At 37.5% G+C, this 17,470-nt stretch overlaps 1 long non-coding RNA gene across 4 annotated transcripts in view; it reads right to left on the bottom strand.

Annotated features, from left to right (window-relative positions):
- Nucleotides 1-1,164: 1,164 nt before the first annotated feature.
- LOC111095698 overlaps nt 1,165-17,470 on the bottom strand; it is a 66,153-nt gene continuing 49,847 nt past the window's right edge. For all 4 annotated transcript variants that reach the window (XR_005357562.1, XR_005357560.1, XR_005357561.1 and 1 more), the window contains 4 exons: nt 17,304-17,430; nt 16,761-16,891; nt 12,026-12,186; nt 1,165-2,042 (listed from right to left, as the gene is read on the bottom strand). This is a non-coding gene — a long non-coding RNA (uncharacterized LOC111095698). The remainder of the gene's footprint in view (nt 2,043-12,025; nt 12,187-16,760; nt 16,892-17,303; nt 17,431-17,470) is intronic.

Below are 17,470 nucleotides of genomic sequence, written 5' to 3'. Positions count from 1 at the left end.
TTCCAAACATTAAGGCATGAAATGCAAACACTTAAGCATGCTTTTCAGGGTCTTCATAATGTAATCCCAACATATCACTGTCAGAACATCAAATCTTGTCAGAAAAACAGTCTTTCCAGGTAGTTCAAGAGAGGAAAATTAATACAGGAAATTTGATACACAGGTGTTGGAAGAGCTGAAGGACAAAAGGGATGGTAGTGAGGCTCCATAGATATTAGCACACAATTATAAATAGAAGCTCCCTCCTATCCTAGGGCTAGTGGGAGTGGGAGAGGGGTGTTATTAAAGTCAAGGGGTACTATTAAAGTCAAGGGGTACCTGACCCAGGGGTACTCTTGACCCAGGAGGATGACTCTGGAAGGAGGGAGGAGAACCTATCTGCCAGAGACATCACCTAACACAGAGAAATAAAGGTTGAAATATTCTGGTTTATATTTTCTCCTGTCTTCTAGTCTCCTGCCAGTGCAGCCTTTGGCTAACCTACCTGGCTGCCAGTTGGCAACTGCATATGAAAATCAGAGCAAGGCAGGAAAAAGATAAGAAAGCAAACAGATAAATGTCCAGCTCTGTCTAACCACTTATATTAATTCACAGTCCTCAGAATATAAATATCATTAAACGTCCAGCTTCCCAAATAGAGCCAGTACAAATTTATGAACATTTTCTGTGCGTTGAATAGAATTCTAGTGCTAGAAGGGGCATTATAGACCATCCAGACCAATGGTTTCTGAAATCCTCGATGAAGGAAGGGCTGCTAAGCAAAATCAAAGCAGGATCACTTCGTTTGTTTTGTTTTACATGCTCAAGCTTCCAAGTAAAATTCTCATTGAATAAAGCAGTCTGTGGCTTTAAAAAGGTAGATGTTTACTGGTTAGTACGGCTCTGCACTTTACAAATGGAGAAAATGAAGCATGGAGAGTTTAGTGACCTTTTCAGGATCCTGCCAAACTTCCTTCTACAGCAAAGAAATGTTTCTGGGGATAGAGCCAGAATTCAGGTTGCCAGCAGTCTGTCCCTTCACCAGCAGTGGCTCTCAGCCTATGGTGACCCTAAGATTCACCCAAAGAATTTTGTTTATTTATTAAAGAGTTTATTTATTTATTCATGAGAGATACAGAGAGAGAGTGAGGCAGAGACACAGGCAGAGGGAGAAGCGCTCCATGCAGGGAGCCTGATGTGGGACTCGATCCTGGTCTCCAGGATCAGGCCCTGGGCTGAAGGCAGCACTAAACTGCTGAGCCACCCAGGCTGCCTAAGAATTTTAAACCTATATGTAGATATCTTTTCTCCCCAACACTAGAATATCCAGGGTCAGGGCCAATGCATCCTTTATATTTTTTAAAGTCCCAAAGGCATTTCGGTACAACCCCTAGAACAACTGCTCTAGAGAACTATTCACTAATCATAGAGGTTCTTCAATCAAGAGCAAATTCAATTATAATCAGTCCACCTTCCATTTGGATAGCACTTTCCCATTTATTATTTAGTTTAATCATAGCTGAACCGTAGGTGGTAGATCACAAAGGAAACTAAAACTTGCTCAAAGTCACACAGCAGGGAATGAGTCCCAGCATTGGAATGCTGTTTCTGACATCCAGTCTAGTGCTCTTACTTAACATAGCAAGTTGACCCTGTCTATTCCAATTACTATGGCAGGTACACAGCAATTTAGAATGATTCCAACAAGGAAACCATATACAATTTCTGTTTCCTTAAGCATTATGAATCTCGGTTTTCATAATGGTAGCAGGTATGTTTCCCCACCACACACATTTACCAACTATAAGAAAACCACTCCCTCCAAAAACTCCCCCAATGATTCCAGGAAGTCCTCAGCACTTGTATCTCATATGTTCAGAAGAATGTTATCTTTTCAGCATCACACAGGGCTCACTATGCTCTTCCCCTCAAATCTAGCCACAGTGGACTCCCTTCTTTCTCAGTGCTCTTATGTGTGGGTCTTCTTCTTTTCTTCTCTCAGTGAAGACTGGACAAGCAGCACAGGCACATCTCAGAGATATTGCCAATTCGATTCCAGACTACTGCAATAAAGCAAATATCACAACAAAGTAAATTACATAAAGTTCGTGGTTTCCTAGTGCATAGAAGAGTTATGTTTACACCATACTGTAGTCTATGAAGCATGGAATAGCATTACATCTAAAAAAAATGTACACACCAAAATAATTGCAACAGTAGCATCAAAGATCACTGATTGCAGATCACCATAAAAAATATAACAATAATGAAAAAGTTTGAAATATTGCAAGAATTATCAAAATGTAACACAGAGACACGAAGTGAGTAAATGTTGAAAAAATGACACCAATAGACTTGCTAGGCAAGGTTGCCTCAAACCCTCAATTTGTAAGAAACACAGTATCTGTAGAATGCAACAAAGTGAAGCACAGTAAAGCAAGGTATGCTTGTAGGTTTAAAAAATCATGTACGATTAGGCACCACTGTTTTAAGTCATATTTTCCCTAAAATTAAAAATTATTATCAACATGTGGGAATTAATTATTTGATTTGGGGGGGCCAGGCTTCCCATAAGTCTGGCTGAAAGAGAGGAAAACCATAGGCTTTTCTTTGTGAAAAATATACATTCATTTACAATAACAAGTACCTCATTAAAATGTGATACTTTCATGCTTTATCCTTATATGATAACATTAGATGTGTAATTTAATAACTTTCATAGATTTGCTTTTTTCTGCCTTCTATCAACAGACTACAAGGCTGAAAGATTCAAATTAGGAGAAACTCCAATCATTCCCTTCGTCCCTTTGTGCCTTCACTTTCATGCCTCTCTTGTCTATCAGCAACTAGACAGATTAATTTTACATATTGCTAATGTATTTCCCCACCCAGATAGCAGAACAACCATCCAACAGGAACTAGTATGCTTAAGGAAACAATGGCACAGAATATTTAAAATCAGAACTGCCCTGGAAAATGCAAAACATATGCTTTCCTCTGTCTGAAATCCTTTCATTTTCTTATCCTCAATTATATCCCTCAGCTGTTCCAACTCCCTACCCTCTCCACTCCTACCCACCCCCCAGCATACCAGCTGCTAGGTGTAGCATAATTTAAATATAATGTTGGGGATTGCTCTGCTACTACAACCCTCCAATTTACAAACATGGTTCCAATACAAATTCTGTGATGATTCAGTCTTTGGAATTATAGAATCAACCCTCTGTAAATTCATTTCTAAAGTTCAGTATTCATAAACCTGGTCAGAATTACAGGGTTTTCAAAGATGAATGGAACCCTGTGTATCTAATGGTCTGGAGGACAGAGAATAAAACATGTAAGCAAACAATTATGAGTACCAACTACAGTAATGTGAACAAAAAGTTATGACATCCCATAGAAGGAAGAGATTGCCCTGGGAAGGATGATGATGCAGGAATTCCTTCCCAGTAAACAACATCAGAATGGAATCTTGAAAGCTATATAGTTGTCTGCTAAGTATCTAAGATGGCAAAATGCTGAGGGGAACAAAAAAGCTTAACTGAGAAATCAAAAGTTGTTCAGAACCACAGACCAAGGCATGAAACTACAAAAGGAGATTCAGCGGATGAGTGTGCTTGTGAGGAATATTCTGTAGAGTGAGGAGCCATTGAATGATCTTCTATAGGAATGCTGTAGAGGACTTTTGGAGTCCACTCGGCACTACCCTACTTCTAGGGAATGGATTTAAGAAGTCTTTGGAATGAGGGCAGTCATCTTCTCATGAGACCTCTTGACCTCCTTTCCTCAGCCCCCGTGATGGGTCTGGTGGTGGAGGGCTGACAGCAGTGGACCAGTCCTTGGCTCAGGACCTCCTTGGCTGATCTTGCATCAGCGATGGGCCAAGGGCTTAGTGCGTGGTGACACACACAGACTCAGAGGGAGTGTTCTTTACTTGCAGAGAAAGCCGGATGAAACGGTGTTGCTGCCCAAGGATGTTCCTCTACTTGGTAGAGAAAATCATTAATGATATCTAGAAGAGAATATACAGTTCGAGGCAAACACAGTGTAGCAGCAACAGGAGTCACTGAGAGAGAATTGTGACAGGTTTTAATGCCTCCCTTCTAGACTAGGAAGTCTCCAAAACTGCCCTGGTTTTCCCTTCCTAAAACTCTGATTTCTTACACTCTGTGTCACTGCCACCCTCAGCCACTCACCGCCCCCCCCCCCCCCCACTTCATTAGCTTTCTGAACTACTTCGAATTGGGTTTTTGGCAGGGGCACCCAGGTAGACTAATGAGGTCCTCATCCACTCTTCTCTATCAGAAATGCCCAAAGCTCCCCAGCCTTCATGGTTAGAGGGGCTTTGCTTAAAGCCCGCATGTCTTAATACCTCTCAGTCCAAAAGTTCCATGTCAAAAGAATATTTTGACTTAGAAAAAAATATTGCCATTCTTAGGAGACCCCTCACAACAAAGAATGACAGCTGTTGTAAGTACAACCCTGAGTTCTTAAGCTACTAAGCCAGTTTACACAAGAAGCAAATAAAAGTATGATTGTAACACCAAATCATCCAGCAGAAAGGGACATGGAGTCTACTGCTCTTGGTGAGCTTCTCCCACTTTTGTCCACCTATTTGAAGGTCACACAGACCTAATTTAGAAGGTTATGTCTGTGGTCTTTATTTCCACCACACTATAATACAGTAATAACATGATCAGATGCGCATTTTAATATTTTACTGGTTTACTTCTTGAATAATTTCTGTGCTGTAATTCTTCAAAATGAGCATAAAGTGAATTTATCCAGCACATGGGTAGAATAACTAACTAGAAGCCATGCTTATTAAAGGGTACAAACTTCTGATTATAAGGTATATGAGTTCTGGGGATGTGATTAGCATAGTAACCACTATTATAAATACTGTATTGTATATTTGAAAGTTGCTAAAATAGTAAATTTTTAAAATTTTTTTAAATATTTTATTTATTTATCCATAGAGACAGAGAGAGAGAAAGAGAGAGAGAGAGGCAGAGACACAGGCAGAGGGAGAAACAGGCTCCATGCAGGGAGCCCGACCTGGGACTCGATCCTGGATCTCCAGGATCAGGCCCTGAGCCGAAGGTAGCACTAAACCACTGAGCCACCTGGGCTGCCCAAGAGAGTAAATTTTAAAGGTCCTCACCCACCCCCTCACACACAAAAATTATAAATATGTGAGATATATTAACCCTACTGTGGTAATCCTTTTGCAATATATACATATATCAAATCATGATGTTGTATACCTTAAACTTACATTATGTTATATGTTGATTATATCTTAGTAATGCAGGAAAAAATTTAAATTTAAAAATGTAGCTTGAAAAAAAAAATCCAGTTTGGGTGGGGGGCAAAAGAAATCATGCTTGTTTCCGAAAAACAACAACAAAACCAACCAAGCCTCACCGACCAATACAGAAATAAATATTCCGAATATATGTTAGGATAACAAGTCAAAGGCAAAGTGCATCTGTTCCTTAGGCCAAAGACCAAGTGCTTGAACAAGTGCCCTGTAAATAAACTTGGATTCCCTTCATTTAGGAAGAAATAGGTGGTCTTTGTCAACATTAGGAATCAGGTTGGAAAGGCCTTTGCAAGCAAAGTGCTGAGTTACCCAACTGAACTGATGGAGCCTGTCTGTCTCCAGCCCTGGGCAGATAACACACCAGAGCACTGGCCTCAGCTTCTCAAGGGCAAACCCCAGAGACCACATTCCTGTAATCTGGCCTAAGCGTTCCCATAGCACTGAAGGAAGTGAGACTGTCTCTGACTTGCCAAACCCCATCTGAAAAAGCACACCCCACTGGCGGCAGCCTCTTCTCCTAAGAATTCTGGGAGAAGATCCAGACAGAAGCACTTTATGTGGGGCAAACGAAGCATCCCTTTAGCATCCTGTTTCCTCTCCTGGCAGGCGGACATTTTTTTTTTTTTTTTTGGTCTGTTACAGAAACTAGAACTGGATCATGTGCCTGGGATACTTTAAAGATGGAAATCAGTGACTAAGGGAAAAACTGCAAAGGAGGTTATATAAGAGGGGCAGGAAGAGAGGAAGGAGGACAGAGTGACTTTAACTTAGATCAGCAATGCAAATCCCATGGGGAGAGCAAATACTGACAAGGGGACTCTAGTAGGAGGATGTGCTGGGGCCAGGTTGCTCAAGAAACGTCAATTAGCCCTAGGAAAGCAGGCTTTGGGAACTGTGGGGACCACCTGCCAAGGTTAGGGTGAAAGTCTCCTGTTTTTACCTGAGGATGAAATGATTTCCTTTTTGGTAGCAAGAATACTGACGCCGTGATTGAAATAAAACCCATTCTTGCTGGTTGGTTTCTGTTAAAGCCCTTTCTCCTCAGTCTTTGACAACTCTGGAATCTCTCATAGACCTCCCAAATCTGACCAGCATATATCCAGTAACAAGGCTTTTATTTGTTAAAAATAGCTTTGTTATTGTTTTTCTAATTTTACATGCTCTTTGGAAGAAAAAATTATGGAAATATAGAAAAGAACAATGTTAAAAGTAAAAAAAACAACCTAGATACAATCTAGATAAACAACAACCAAACAAAAAACAAACAAACAAAAAACAAACAAAAAAACAAACAACCTAGATAAACATTTTGGCAAATAATCTTTTCATTCTGCCCTTGTTTCCTCCTTTACTGTATCCTTTCAAACATTTATTGAAAACTGTGATCAGCACTGCAGTTTCAAAGGTGTGTGCAAGAGCAAACAGTGTTTCTGTCTTCATGCTTTAGGATCTAGGTGTCCTTTAAGATCTTAACCTCTCTGTGTATAAACACATACATGCATAGAGAGATGTATATAGATATTGATAACTTAAAACAATATGCTAGATCATATATATTTTACACAAATGAAACTGCTTTAAAATCAGCTTGTAATCTATTTACTTCTCCATTCAATAATAACCCATCAATACCTCATCAATATATATCACCATGTTAATGTCTCCAAAATGAGATTGCTCAGTGAGTGAACATTTTATATTTTGGCACAAGGTGTCACATTGCTCTCCACAAAGTCTGCATCAATTACAGTATGCAAATAACTATGCATTGGGAGCCTAGTGCCCTGCATCTGGCTTACCATTGCTTATTGCTTACCATTGTCAACCATATTTATACTGACTTTCTTTTTACATTCATGTTTTGCTTTCTTCCTCTGGAATCAAATTTATCTGTCTTTTCTTTCATGGTTTCTTTTTTATGATATTTAGAAAGGCTTCCCCTATCATAAAATTATTTTAAAATATACTTTCTTCCAACACTTCCCTAGTTTCTCTTTTTTATATTTAAATCTATGATCTATCTGAAATCTCATGTAGTGTAACAATTTACATAATGATACAGATTTATCCTTTCCTCAATATACATAAGTATTGTTATTTCAGAGGACTGTGTTTTATGCATAGCTTGCAAACTTCATGGTGTAATTTTGTATTTCTTCCGCATGCACACTAATGCTAGAAATTCCACAATTAGAGACTGGTATTTCATCTTCTATTAAAATATAAATATCCTAATAAAGAGGAAATATCTCAAGGTTTGATAATCTTTCCTTTGACTTAGTGCAAACTGAAGCTTTTCTAGGACCAATGCAGGAAATGAGGGATGGGCTTAGGTTTGGATTTTTTTTTTTTTGGAAGTATAATTGACAAATAAAATTGTAAGATATTTAAAGTGTACATTGTGATGACTTGGTATAGTATACATTGTGAAAGGATTCCCCTCATTTCGTTAGTTAATGTATTTAATCACCTCACATATTTATCTTTTCTGTGGGTGAGAACATTTAAATTCCACTCTCAGCAAATTTCAATTATACAACAATGTTATCAGCTATAGTCACCATGTTTTACCTTAGATCCTTAGATTTTCTTCATCTTACAGTGTAAGTTTGTACCCATTTACTAACTTTTTCTTATTTCCTCCACTCCCACCCCCTAGCAACCAGTTTTCCACTCTCTGTTTTTATGAGTTTGAATTTTTTTCCCCACATATAAGGGATCTCTGCAATATTTGTCTTCCTCTGGCTTATTTCACTTAGCATAATGCCCTCAGGATCCATCCATGTTGTTAAAAATGGTAGGATTTCCTTTTTTTTAGGGCTGAGTAATTATATATACATATATATATATATATATATATATATATATATATCGTCTTCTTTATCCACTTATCTGCTGACAGACACTCAAGTTCTTTCTATACCTTGACTATTGTGAATAATGCTGCAATGAACATGGGAATGCAGATATTTCTTCAATATCCTGTTTTCCTTTGGATATATACCGAGGAATGGGATTGCTGGATCATATGGTAGTTCTATTTTTAATTTGCAAAATTTTTGAGGATTTTGGAGTGAGAAGGTGGAAGTTATAGCATTTCTGGAGAAAAGGAGACACTGAACAGAACTTGGCATTGCTGGAGTTTTGGAGCTAGTGGCAGAAAATGATGAACTATAAGGTCAAATGGGAGTGCAGGAACCAGATGCTGGTGCATTTTATATGCTATTTTAATAAACTTAGACTTTTCTTAGAGTTGAGGAGGTACACAAATGGTCAAACATGGCAGATTTGGGTTTGGAGTAGATCATTCTGATGGCTTTGTGGATAATTTATTTGAGGACTAAGAGAAAGTGAAACCACAGAGGAGGCCGTGGAGTTAGACAAATTGAAAAATAACAATGAAGCTCTGAATAAAGATTTTGGCATTAACTATGGTAGTGAGCTAAGGGATTTGAGCAATATTTATGTGTTAAAATTAACATGTGAGGGGAAAGGATGAGGAGGGACAAGATGATGCCCAGATTGCTAGCCTGTGACTGGGTAGAAGGCAGTACCAACCCAATGAAAGACAGCATGCAAAAATGACTAGTGATTAGTCCCCAAGAAAATTCAGATTAAATTTACACATCCATCAAAATGACTATATGAAAAAAAAAAAACAATAATACCAAGTGTGGTTGAGGATGGAGAAATTGGAACTTTCATATGCTGCTGTTAGTAGTATAAATAGTTACAACCCTTTGGAAAAGCGTTTGGGAATATCCACGAAAGTCACACTTATGTATAACCTTAAACCTGTTATCCCACTTTTGGATATATACCTAACAAAATACATTCCTGTGTTTGCAAAAAAAAAAAAAAAATTACCACGATGTAAAGTTTTACTACTTATGGATAAGAATCAGAAGTAGAATGGAAAAAATAAATTGTAGCTTATTAATATAACAGAATATCACATAATTATGAAAATGAATGTGCTACATAAAACAACATGGATGAATCTCATAAATATGATACAGACAAAATTCATTGCACTTCACTTCATATTTTTTACAGATACTGTATTTTTTACTACTTGAGGTTAGAGCAAGTCTATCAGCACCATTTATTCAACAGCACTTGCGGGGACTTCTTATCTCTGTGTCACATTTTAATTCTTGCAATATTTCATTTTTTTCATTATTATTGTATTTTTTATGGTAATTGGTGATTAGTGATTACTGCTCCTTGAAACCTCAGATGACGATTAGCATTTTTAGCGATAAAATATGTTTTAATTAAGATCTGTACATTGTTCTTTTACAATAGTCCTACTGCATAGTTAATAGACTATGATATAATGTAAACATAACTTTTTTAAAAGACTTTTTAAATTTATTTATTTGAGACAGAGAGAGAGAGAGAGCATGAGCAGGGGCGGGGCAGAAGACAGCGGAGAAGTAGGCTAGTAGGCTCCCCATTGAGCAGGGAGCCCAGTGCCGGGCTGGATCCCAGGACTGAGCTGAAGGAAGACACTTAACTCACTGAGCCATCCAGACACCCCTAAATATAACTTTCATATGTACTGGAAAACCAAAAAATTAATTTGACACTCTTTATTGTGATACTCGCTCTATTACAGTAGTCTGGAACCAAACCTGCAATATCTCTGAGGTATGCCTGTATTGAACTAAAGAGGCATACACAAAGGGAATATACCATATGATGCTATTTATATAACATTCAAAGACAAGCCAAACAAATCTATGGTATTAGAAGTCAGAATAGTGGCTTCACTCTTCACTTCTTACTTTTAGAGTGAAGAAGATAGCAATCAGGAGACATTGGAAAGGCTACTGTATGCCAGTATGGCTTATATATTTTTATGTGAGTAGATAAATGAATCAAGAAATTCATCAAGATCTATGATTTGTGTTTTTATATGTATATTATAATTTCAATAAATTTTTAAAATAAATTCCTTACAGAGCTAGTATAGTGTATATATATGAATGATCAGTTCTGTTTGGGATATGTTGAATACTGAAGTAGGTAATCAAACACATAATGAATAGTGATCTGTGTAAGATCTGGGTGGTGGTCTGGGTATGTGTATCTGAATCTCCAGGCAGAAAAAATGGACAGGAGTAAGGAAGATGCCTTAAAAACTCTGTGGAAAGAGACTGTGAATGAGGATGATAGTAGGCCTTTGATATAACGAAGGAGAATATCAGCACTTAGTGTGCAGGCAGAAGAAAATAGTAAAGAAACAGGGAACATGTAGAACCATGAACAGGAACTGTTACAAAAGATAAGGTAGTAAAACTCAATAAGAGAGTAATCAATAACATCCTATGAGGCTATGAGACTCAGTAAGATAGGACTGAAAATGTCCATTGGAGTTAGTATCAGCAAGTCATGGCATACCTCAGCTAGACTGATTTCTGTGGAACAGTGAGGACAGCAGTGGTGGAGACCAGCTGAATTGTAGCGTGGCTCCTATATTACCTGTGTGATTATTTAAAATGCAGGTTTCTGAGAGCCACCCTCAGAGATTTTGTTTATGGATCTTGCTTGGGGCTCTGATGATTCTGAGGCAGATAGTCTCTGGACCACACATTGAGAAACTCTGGGTTAGAAAGTTACATGTGTCTTCTGTGAAGCCTAAACTTTCCATCAGAATGGGACAGAGCAAAAAAAGAATGAGACAGAGCAACTGATCTCTGAATTTTTGCTTATTCATTTTGTTAAAATCAGGATATAAAAATGCCTACTAGGATTAAATGTGTGAGAATAAAATAAGTTATTGTTCATATACATGTATAAAATCATTGTTGTTTAACTTAAATTAATACAATGTTATATGTCAGTTATATCTCAGTTACACTGGAAAAAGTAAGTTAATGTATCTAAGTGTCCATTATGTGCTTTCCCCTCCATCTCCTGCCATATGTATAAGTCCATGACATTCTTTTTCCTGAAGGCAAATGTAAAAATCATACAGTGCCAGAAAACAGTGTCTAATGGGAATCTGGCCTGAAGACAGTTCTTGATTTTGAACAATTGACAATTGTTAATGCCAGTAACTTTTGAAATGACATTTACTGTATCCTATAAAAGTATCTGATGAAGGGTCTCTGGGATAGCCCAAAATCAAAGGCTTTCATAAGGAAAAGCCTGACTAGAATTAAGAAAAATAATCAAATCATGCATTGAAAAGCTAGATGGATTACTGATAGCATCCTGCAGGGTCTCTAGGGCCCCCAGTTCTTGCTTAATAACTTCTGGAGGACTGAAGGAAGCTGTAGGCACTGGGAAAGGTAATAGTATGCCTTAAGGTATATATGCCCATTAAATGGCAATTAATTGAGCTTCCTTACTAGCAAATATAGAAAACAAAACAAACTATAATAGATCAAACACTGGTGCATAGTACATTCCATTAGAAAGCCATAACAAATAATCTTAGCTACCAAAGCTTTCTATGTGCCAGGAATGGTACTAGGCACTTCTACCTAAATTTCACAGATGAGGAAATAGAGGCCAGTGGAGGGCAAGAGAATTTCTCAAGATCATACTCAACTCTGTTTGATCTATTGCCTTTTCAAGGGCTTCGATAAAGCTTTTAAGATTTGTGCTATTTGCACACAAAAAAAGATATGGTATAGATTACATTATGAAGTTATTGTATTAATACAACTCTTGCTTTACTGAGCCAAGCATATAGTATGGAAGAATTACCTCTTTGGCATAGATGGTCTAGATGTTCACCAGACCCTCTTCCTTCTGAGAATGCAGTTAGACTGCTTTTCCAAAATCATTGCAGTAAGGCATGGTCTTCTCACTAATTTCTGGCCAACAGAAGATGGGCAGATGTGATGTTTAACATCTCTAGGCCTAGCCTAAGAGCAAGAAGATGGAATGAAATTAGGTTTCTCAGTCACTGCTCAGAGGAGAGTCATCCTACTAGTTAGGAATACATAATTTTTTTGTTCCTGCTAGCTTAGGCATATTGAGTAAAAACAAAAACACCTGTTTTGTTAAACCACTGAGTTTTGAGAGTTTATCTGTTATGGCAGTTAGAATGACCTTGAAAGCCTTTTTCATTGGTGTCACACAAATAAGCAGTCTTGTGATTGATATCAACAACCACTAATTAAGGGGCAACTGGATTAAGTTGGAAAACACTGCCAACACTTCCAAACACAGGAATCAAATTTACTGTAGATTGTTTATGAAAGAAAACTCTTCAAAAGTGAAATTGAAATTCAATAATTATATAGTATAAAATTAGGAGCAAACAAATTCACATTGGGATATATGGTGAGAAATTGACTAATCATTTTATTATTGCAAAAACATCTCATGGTCCAAATAAAACACAAACTGAATATGAGTAATCAATAGTATTGCTAGTTTAGATGTAATTATTGGTGAATAGACATATACACAAATACTTAAAGTACGGTAAGAAAAAAAAGCACACTGGTAAGAAATTGGCAGATGTTCAGTGAGGACGGCTTTGTTAAATTTGAAAGCCCAGAGCTCTCACCTACATCAAAAAATTAGTAAGGAGTGTCATGAAAAATGCAACCTGATTTTAGATGGGAAGCATTAGGTTCTCAGTATTATTAGCCATCGTTGGCCTTTGACTGCATGTTAGGAATTAATTATGGATAGGATGAAAAAAAAAAATTATGGATAGGATGACTATGTGTCCCAGTTTGCCCAGGACAGTCCCAGTTTATGACTGTTGTTTAGGCCTAATAATAAATAGTGCCCTCTTTCTTCAGAATGTCCCAGTTTGAATGATAAATTATAGGATCATCTTTGTTTGGGGCCAAACTTCAGGAGTTCAGTGCAGACTTCCCTCCCCGTCCAACAACTGATTGTCATGTAGCGCTATCAATACTACTAATACTACTGTGAAAGTTAGGTTGATGAAGCAGAAAACATTTTCCTTTCTTTTAACTTCAGCAGGATGACTATTCGATGACAATTTTGAATAAGTTTGACGCACTATCACCCTCCCCAGCCCTCCACGTACAATAGAAGCTTTCTCTTAAATGCGAGTGACAGTCTTTTGTGACATAGTCTATTGTTACAAACTCGGAATGAACTTTAAAATAGCAGCTTCTTCTATTATATGATTACCAGAATTAAAGGCCATAGAACAATTACCTTAAAATAAAAATCATCATTTTAGGCAAATGTCTCCAAAATTTTGCCTAGATTATTCTAAGCAACCTCATACCATAGACATTGAGTTATATTAGCAGACATTTTGCAAACAGTATATATTAGAAGGCACATCAGGATGTAATTCTGAGTTATAATTGATCTCTTATGATGTCTTATTAAGATGGTATGGGAAGAGGTGGTTCTAGAGAGAAGCATTGCAACCCCTCTGAAATATTTCACAAGCTAAGGTTATTGTAGCCATTGGTATTGTTTGAATTCTCAATTTGGGCTTCCCACAGTTCTGGAGAGCTCAAAGTAACAGAGTAAATATTATGTACCTCTTTGGAGATTCAGTTTCACTTTGGTGTTTATAATTTTAACTTTTAAAAATATGAATAAACATGAATGCATTCAAAACAAACATAAATTTCTAATATAAAAAAATGAGTTCCCAAAGAATTTCTCCTAGTTCTAGTAGAGTATATTGTGATAGTCCCATGTCCTCTGATAATGGAAAATTGGAGAAGAGGCACTGCTCTGACATCCTTGGGGCCTCCATCATCTGATCATCTGTTTGCTATCCTGGTCTCAAACTCAAAAGGTGGGAGTGTTAAGAGCACAGGCTTTGGTATGGAACAGACCTGGTTATTGTCCTGTCTATGGCATTTACTAGCTCTGAAACCTTGCATAAGTGTGAAGCAGGGATAATAATAGTTAATTCATAGGAGTATTTTGACTACTAAAAAAATATGTGAAAAAAAATATGTGAAGTGCTTAGCAAAACACCTGGCACATAATAAGCACTCCACAATTGTTCATTATTATTATTTCTTGAGAGATCTCTTAGTCCCATTCATTGAAACTCCCTATGATAACCTAATCTATATAATTTTGGCCCAGAAAAGCGGATGTGGAGAAACTGAGAGTCATTCTGCAAAAAAGCAACAAAGGTATTTTTAAAAGCTAGAAAGCTATAAAGTAAGATGAAAGGAACCAGAGTGTTTTTAACTTGGATGAGAGAAAGCTGAAAAGTGACAATAGCATTCAAGTGTAAGAATTATTATGAGAAGGAGGCTGACAGGTTGTTTTCCATTCCTACAGGGGTTAGCACACGTAGAGATTACAGCAAAATAACTTGATTTGACACAAATAAGAATGTCTTGTCAGGGAGGTGACAACACTTGAACAGCATGCTAGAAAGGGTATGGCTAAATCAACCTGTATGCACCTAAAAATATCCTGGCTAATTTAGGTGAAGATCTAGTTGTTGCTGCCCTGGCTGACCTTTTATATCTGCAGAGATCAGTTTTCAATCAGTTCAGGGACACAGACTTTGGCAGATGTTCATACCAGACTCTAGCACTTAGAGCAGAGATATATACCCAGCTTTGGGAGATATGTTTATACAAATTAATGTGACACATAATTGGAAGAATTAGTTTTAGATTTATAATGATAATAATAATGTAGTAACAATAGTTAACATTTATTAAGTACTTACTATGTAAAAGATTCTATTGTAAGTGTATGTAATATCTTCTGCTGTTCAATAATGGGTTTTCGCACTTAACTGTTTAACTGTTCTAATCCGGACGTACCTTGAAACTTTTATTTTAAATCCATCCAGGACAGAACGCATGGTAAACATCTCAACCAGTCAAATTCTATCCATCCTTCCATGCCCAGCTCAACTTGCTCTTCTCTGTGAAAGCTGCCTGAATTTCAATTGTCATTCTTTTTCTCTAAACTCACTCCTTTAATTTTCAATATGAGGATTTATATGAAACTTAAATCATTACTTTGAGGTATCTGTGCTGTTATTTTGTCTGGCTATCAAATCCTTGTGCTTTCATTTAACTCTTTATGCACATTTGTAGTATCTTCCAAGCCTAACTGTAAAATCTTCAGGGAAACCGGGTATAATCATCATGTGATTGTTTAGCTATTCATTTGTCTTACTTTGGTAACAGCAACTTGTTTTGGGGAGTGGAAATTCTCTTTCTTCTATTGCATGCAGTCTTGATGGGACAGTCCATTGAAACTCTCTGCCTTTTCTTTCCCAAAGGTAAGTAAGTAACTCAGATCTACTTGGAATTTCTTTCCCAGGGCATTGAAATTTGATGAAAGTATCACACACGTAGCGAAAAGAGTTGATTTGTTCTAGTGACTGTCACCTGGGAAGTTGTCCACTTTTTGCTACCTCGGCTTCCTGAGTCTAGCAGATCCTATTCTGACCAAGCTTGCTATTCCAGCTTTTCTTTAAACTACCTGATAGCCTTGCAATAAGTTAGCCAGTTTTTCTTTTGCTGGCAACTAATACATGCTAACTGTTACAGGGACAAATCCTCTACATACCAGACCACAACACAAAGGACAGTGCCTGTCACAGAGTAAGTGTTCCTGAGTGACATTGTAAAGGGCTTATGGAAAAACAAGCACTGACAAAGAGAATTAAAATCTATGAAAGCATTTTGTAACTAGATAAGAGGTATAAAAATTCCACCGAAGAGCCTCAGGAATGCTAGTAATAAAATTATTAGAGAATTTACATAACCCCCAAATCCATCTTAGCTACCTTTGCTTTGCTTATTAAGGCAATTGAGAAGAGGGGCAAATGGCACACCACTGAGATGCTTCAAGCATGCCGATCATACATTCTTCCCTCTAGAACTCCCAGCATTTTCCGGCCCAGAAGACCCTCCCTTAAATGGTACTAAAGAAGTTGATCTGAACCAGGATGAAAGACACTCATTGGGTCCACCAGGAATTCATCCTATATTTTACATTTTCAAATGGACTTAGTAGAGTGCAGATGTGTACTACCCAGAACTGAAAAAAAATGAGGACAGAGCTCAGAGAAGTCAGGCAGGGGTCAAGCAAGCAACCAAAATAGAAAGCAGTACCCACAGCAGTTGTACTGCTGCACACAGTACAGGGAGTTGGATTAGATGACCTCTAATGCCTCCTCCAATTTGTGCATTCTTTGTTTCTACTTCTGTCAGTTGTTCATAGGTATAACCATCAGAATCAGTCCCACTAAGAGGTAAGTGTAGAAAAGATGTTGAAAATGATGTTTCAGCAGTTTGCTTAAAAAACAGAAATCTAATTATTTACAGATAGAATTTTTCATTCAGTAAACATTTGTTAATGACATGTACAAATAACTGTGCTAGGTGCTAGGAGGAAGGGCAAGCAGAGATGCAAAAACCCCCACCCAGTTATAGCTGCTGCTTTTCAGTAGCTTATAATTGACTGAACATGATGTTGTGCCACTATCTGCACCAAAACTACTCACTGCAAATAGTAGCCATTCACAAATGATCTGTGACAAAGAACTCTTCTTGCTTGCAAGGAGCTTTCAGTTCTTTATTCATTCACAGATGAATTCAGCAGTTTTGTCAGATTAATCTCCATGTACCAGAACACCTGGGAAAGAATGACAAGTTCTCACCTTAAAAGGAGCTCAAAGGGAAATGGGATGACCTACGTCTCCTACTTAGTTTTATTATGTCAGTTTTTAATCTTCTCCAAGTCTTTTTTCTCCTGTAGTCATAATGCCATTTTGAAAAATCAAATCTGATCAGGTCACATTTCCTCTGCTTCAAAGTCTTTAATCATTTCTCTCGGTATATAATTCCAAATCCTTGTTAATGCAAACAAGTTCCTGCATTATCTGGCCTTGACCCATTTTCATTTGAAGGGTGTTTAAATGTCAGGATGGCAGCCCCTCATAATCTAATTCTGCCTGGACAGATTGCAGTTGATGTAATAAGCAGGCTGAAGTGCTATCAACAAACTTATCACAAATACCCTGTAAGTATTCAGTAATCATCTTTACCCATAGAATCCAGGAGGATGTGGTGAAAATCCAGAATTGAAGCCCATGGAGAAGTGGATCAAAGGCAGTGCAGAAATCTAGGACAAATGATTCACTTTTTATTGTTCCAAGATGAGCACTCTGGCCTCTGTGAAATAAGTATGTGGATAGAGAAACTTAAGAAATGA

The sequence above is a fragment of the Canis lupus genome, chromosome 4 (genome assembly GCF_011100685.1).
Source record: "Canis lupus familiaris isolate Mischka breed German Shepherd chromosome 4, alternate assembly UU_Cfam_GSD_1.0, whole genome shotgun sequence".
Classification (NCBI taxonomy): domain Eukaryota; kingdom Metazoa; phylum Chordata; class Mammalia; order Carnivora; family Canidae; genus Canis; species Canis lupus.
This window is presented reverse-complemented; position numbering and strand designations above follow the sequence as displayed.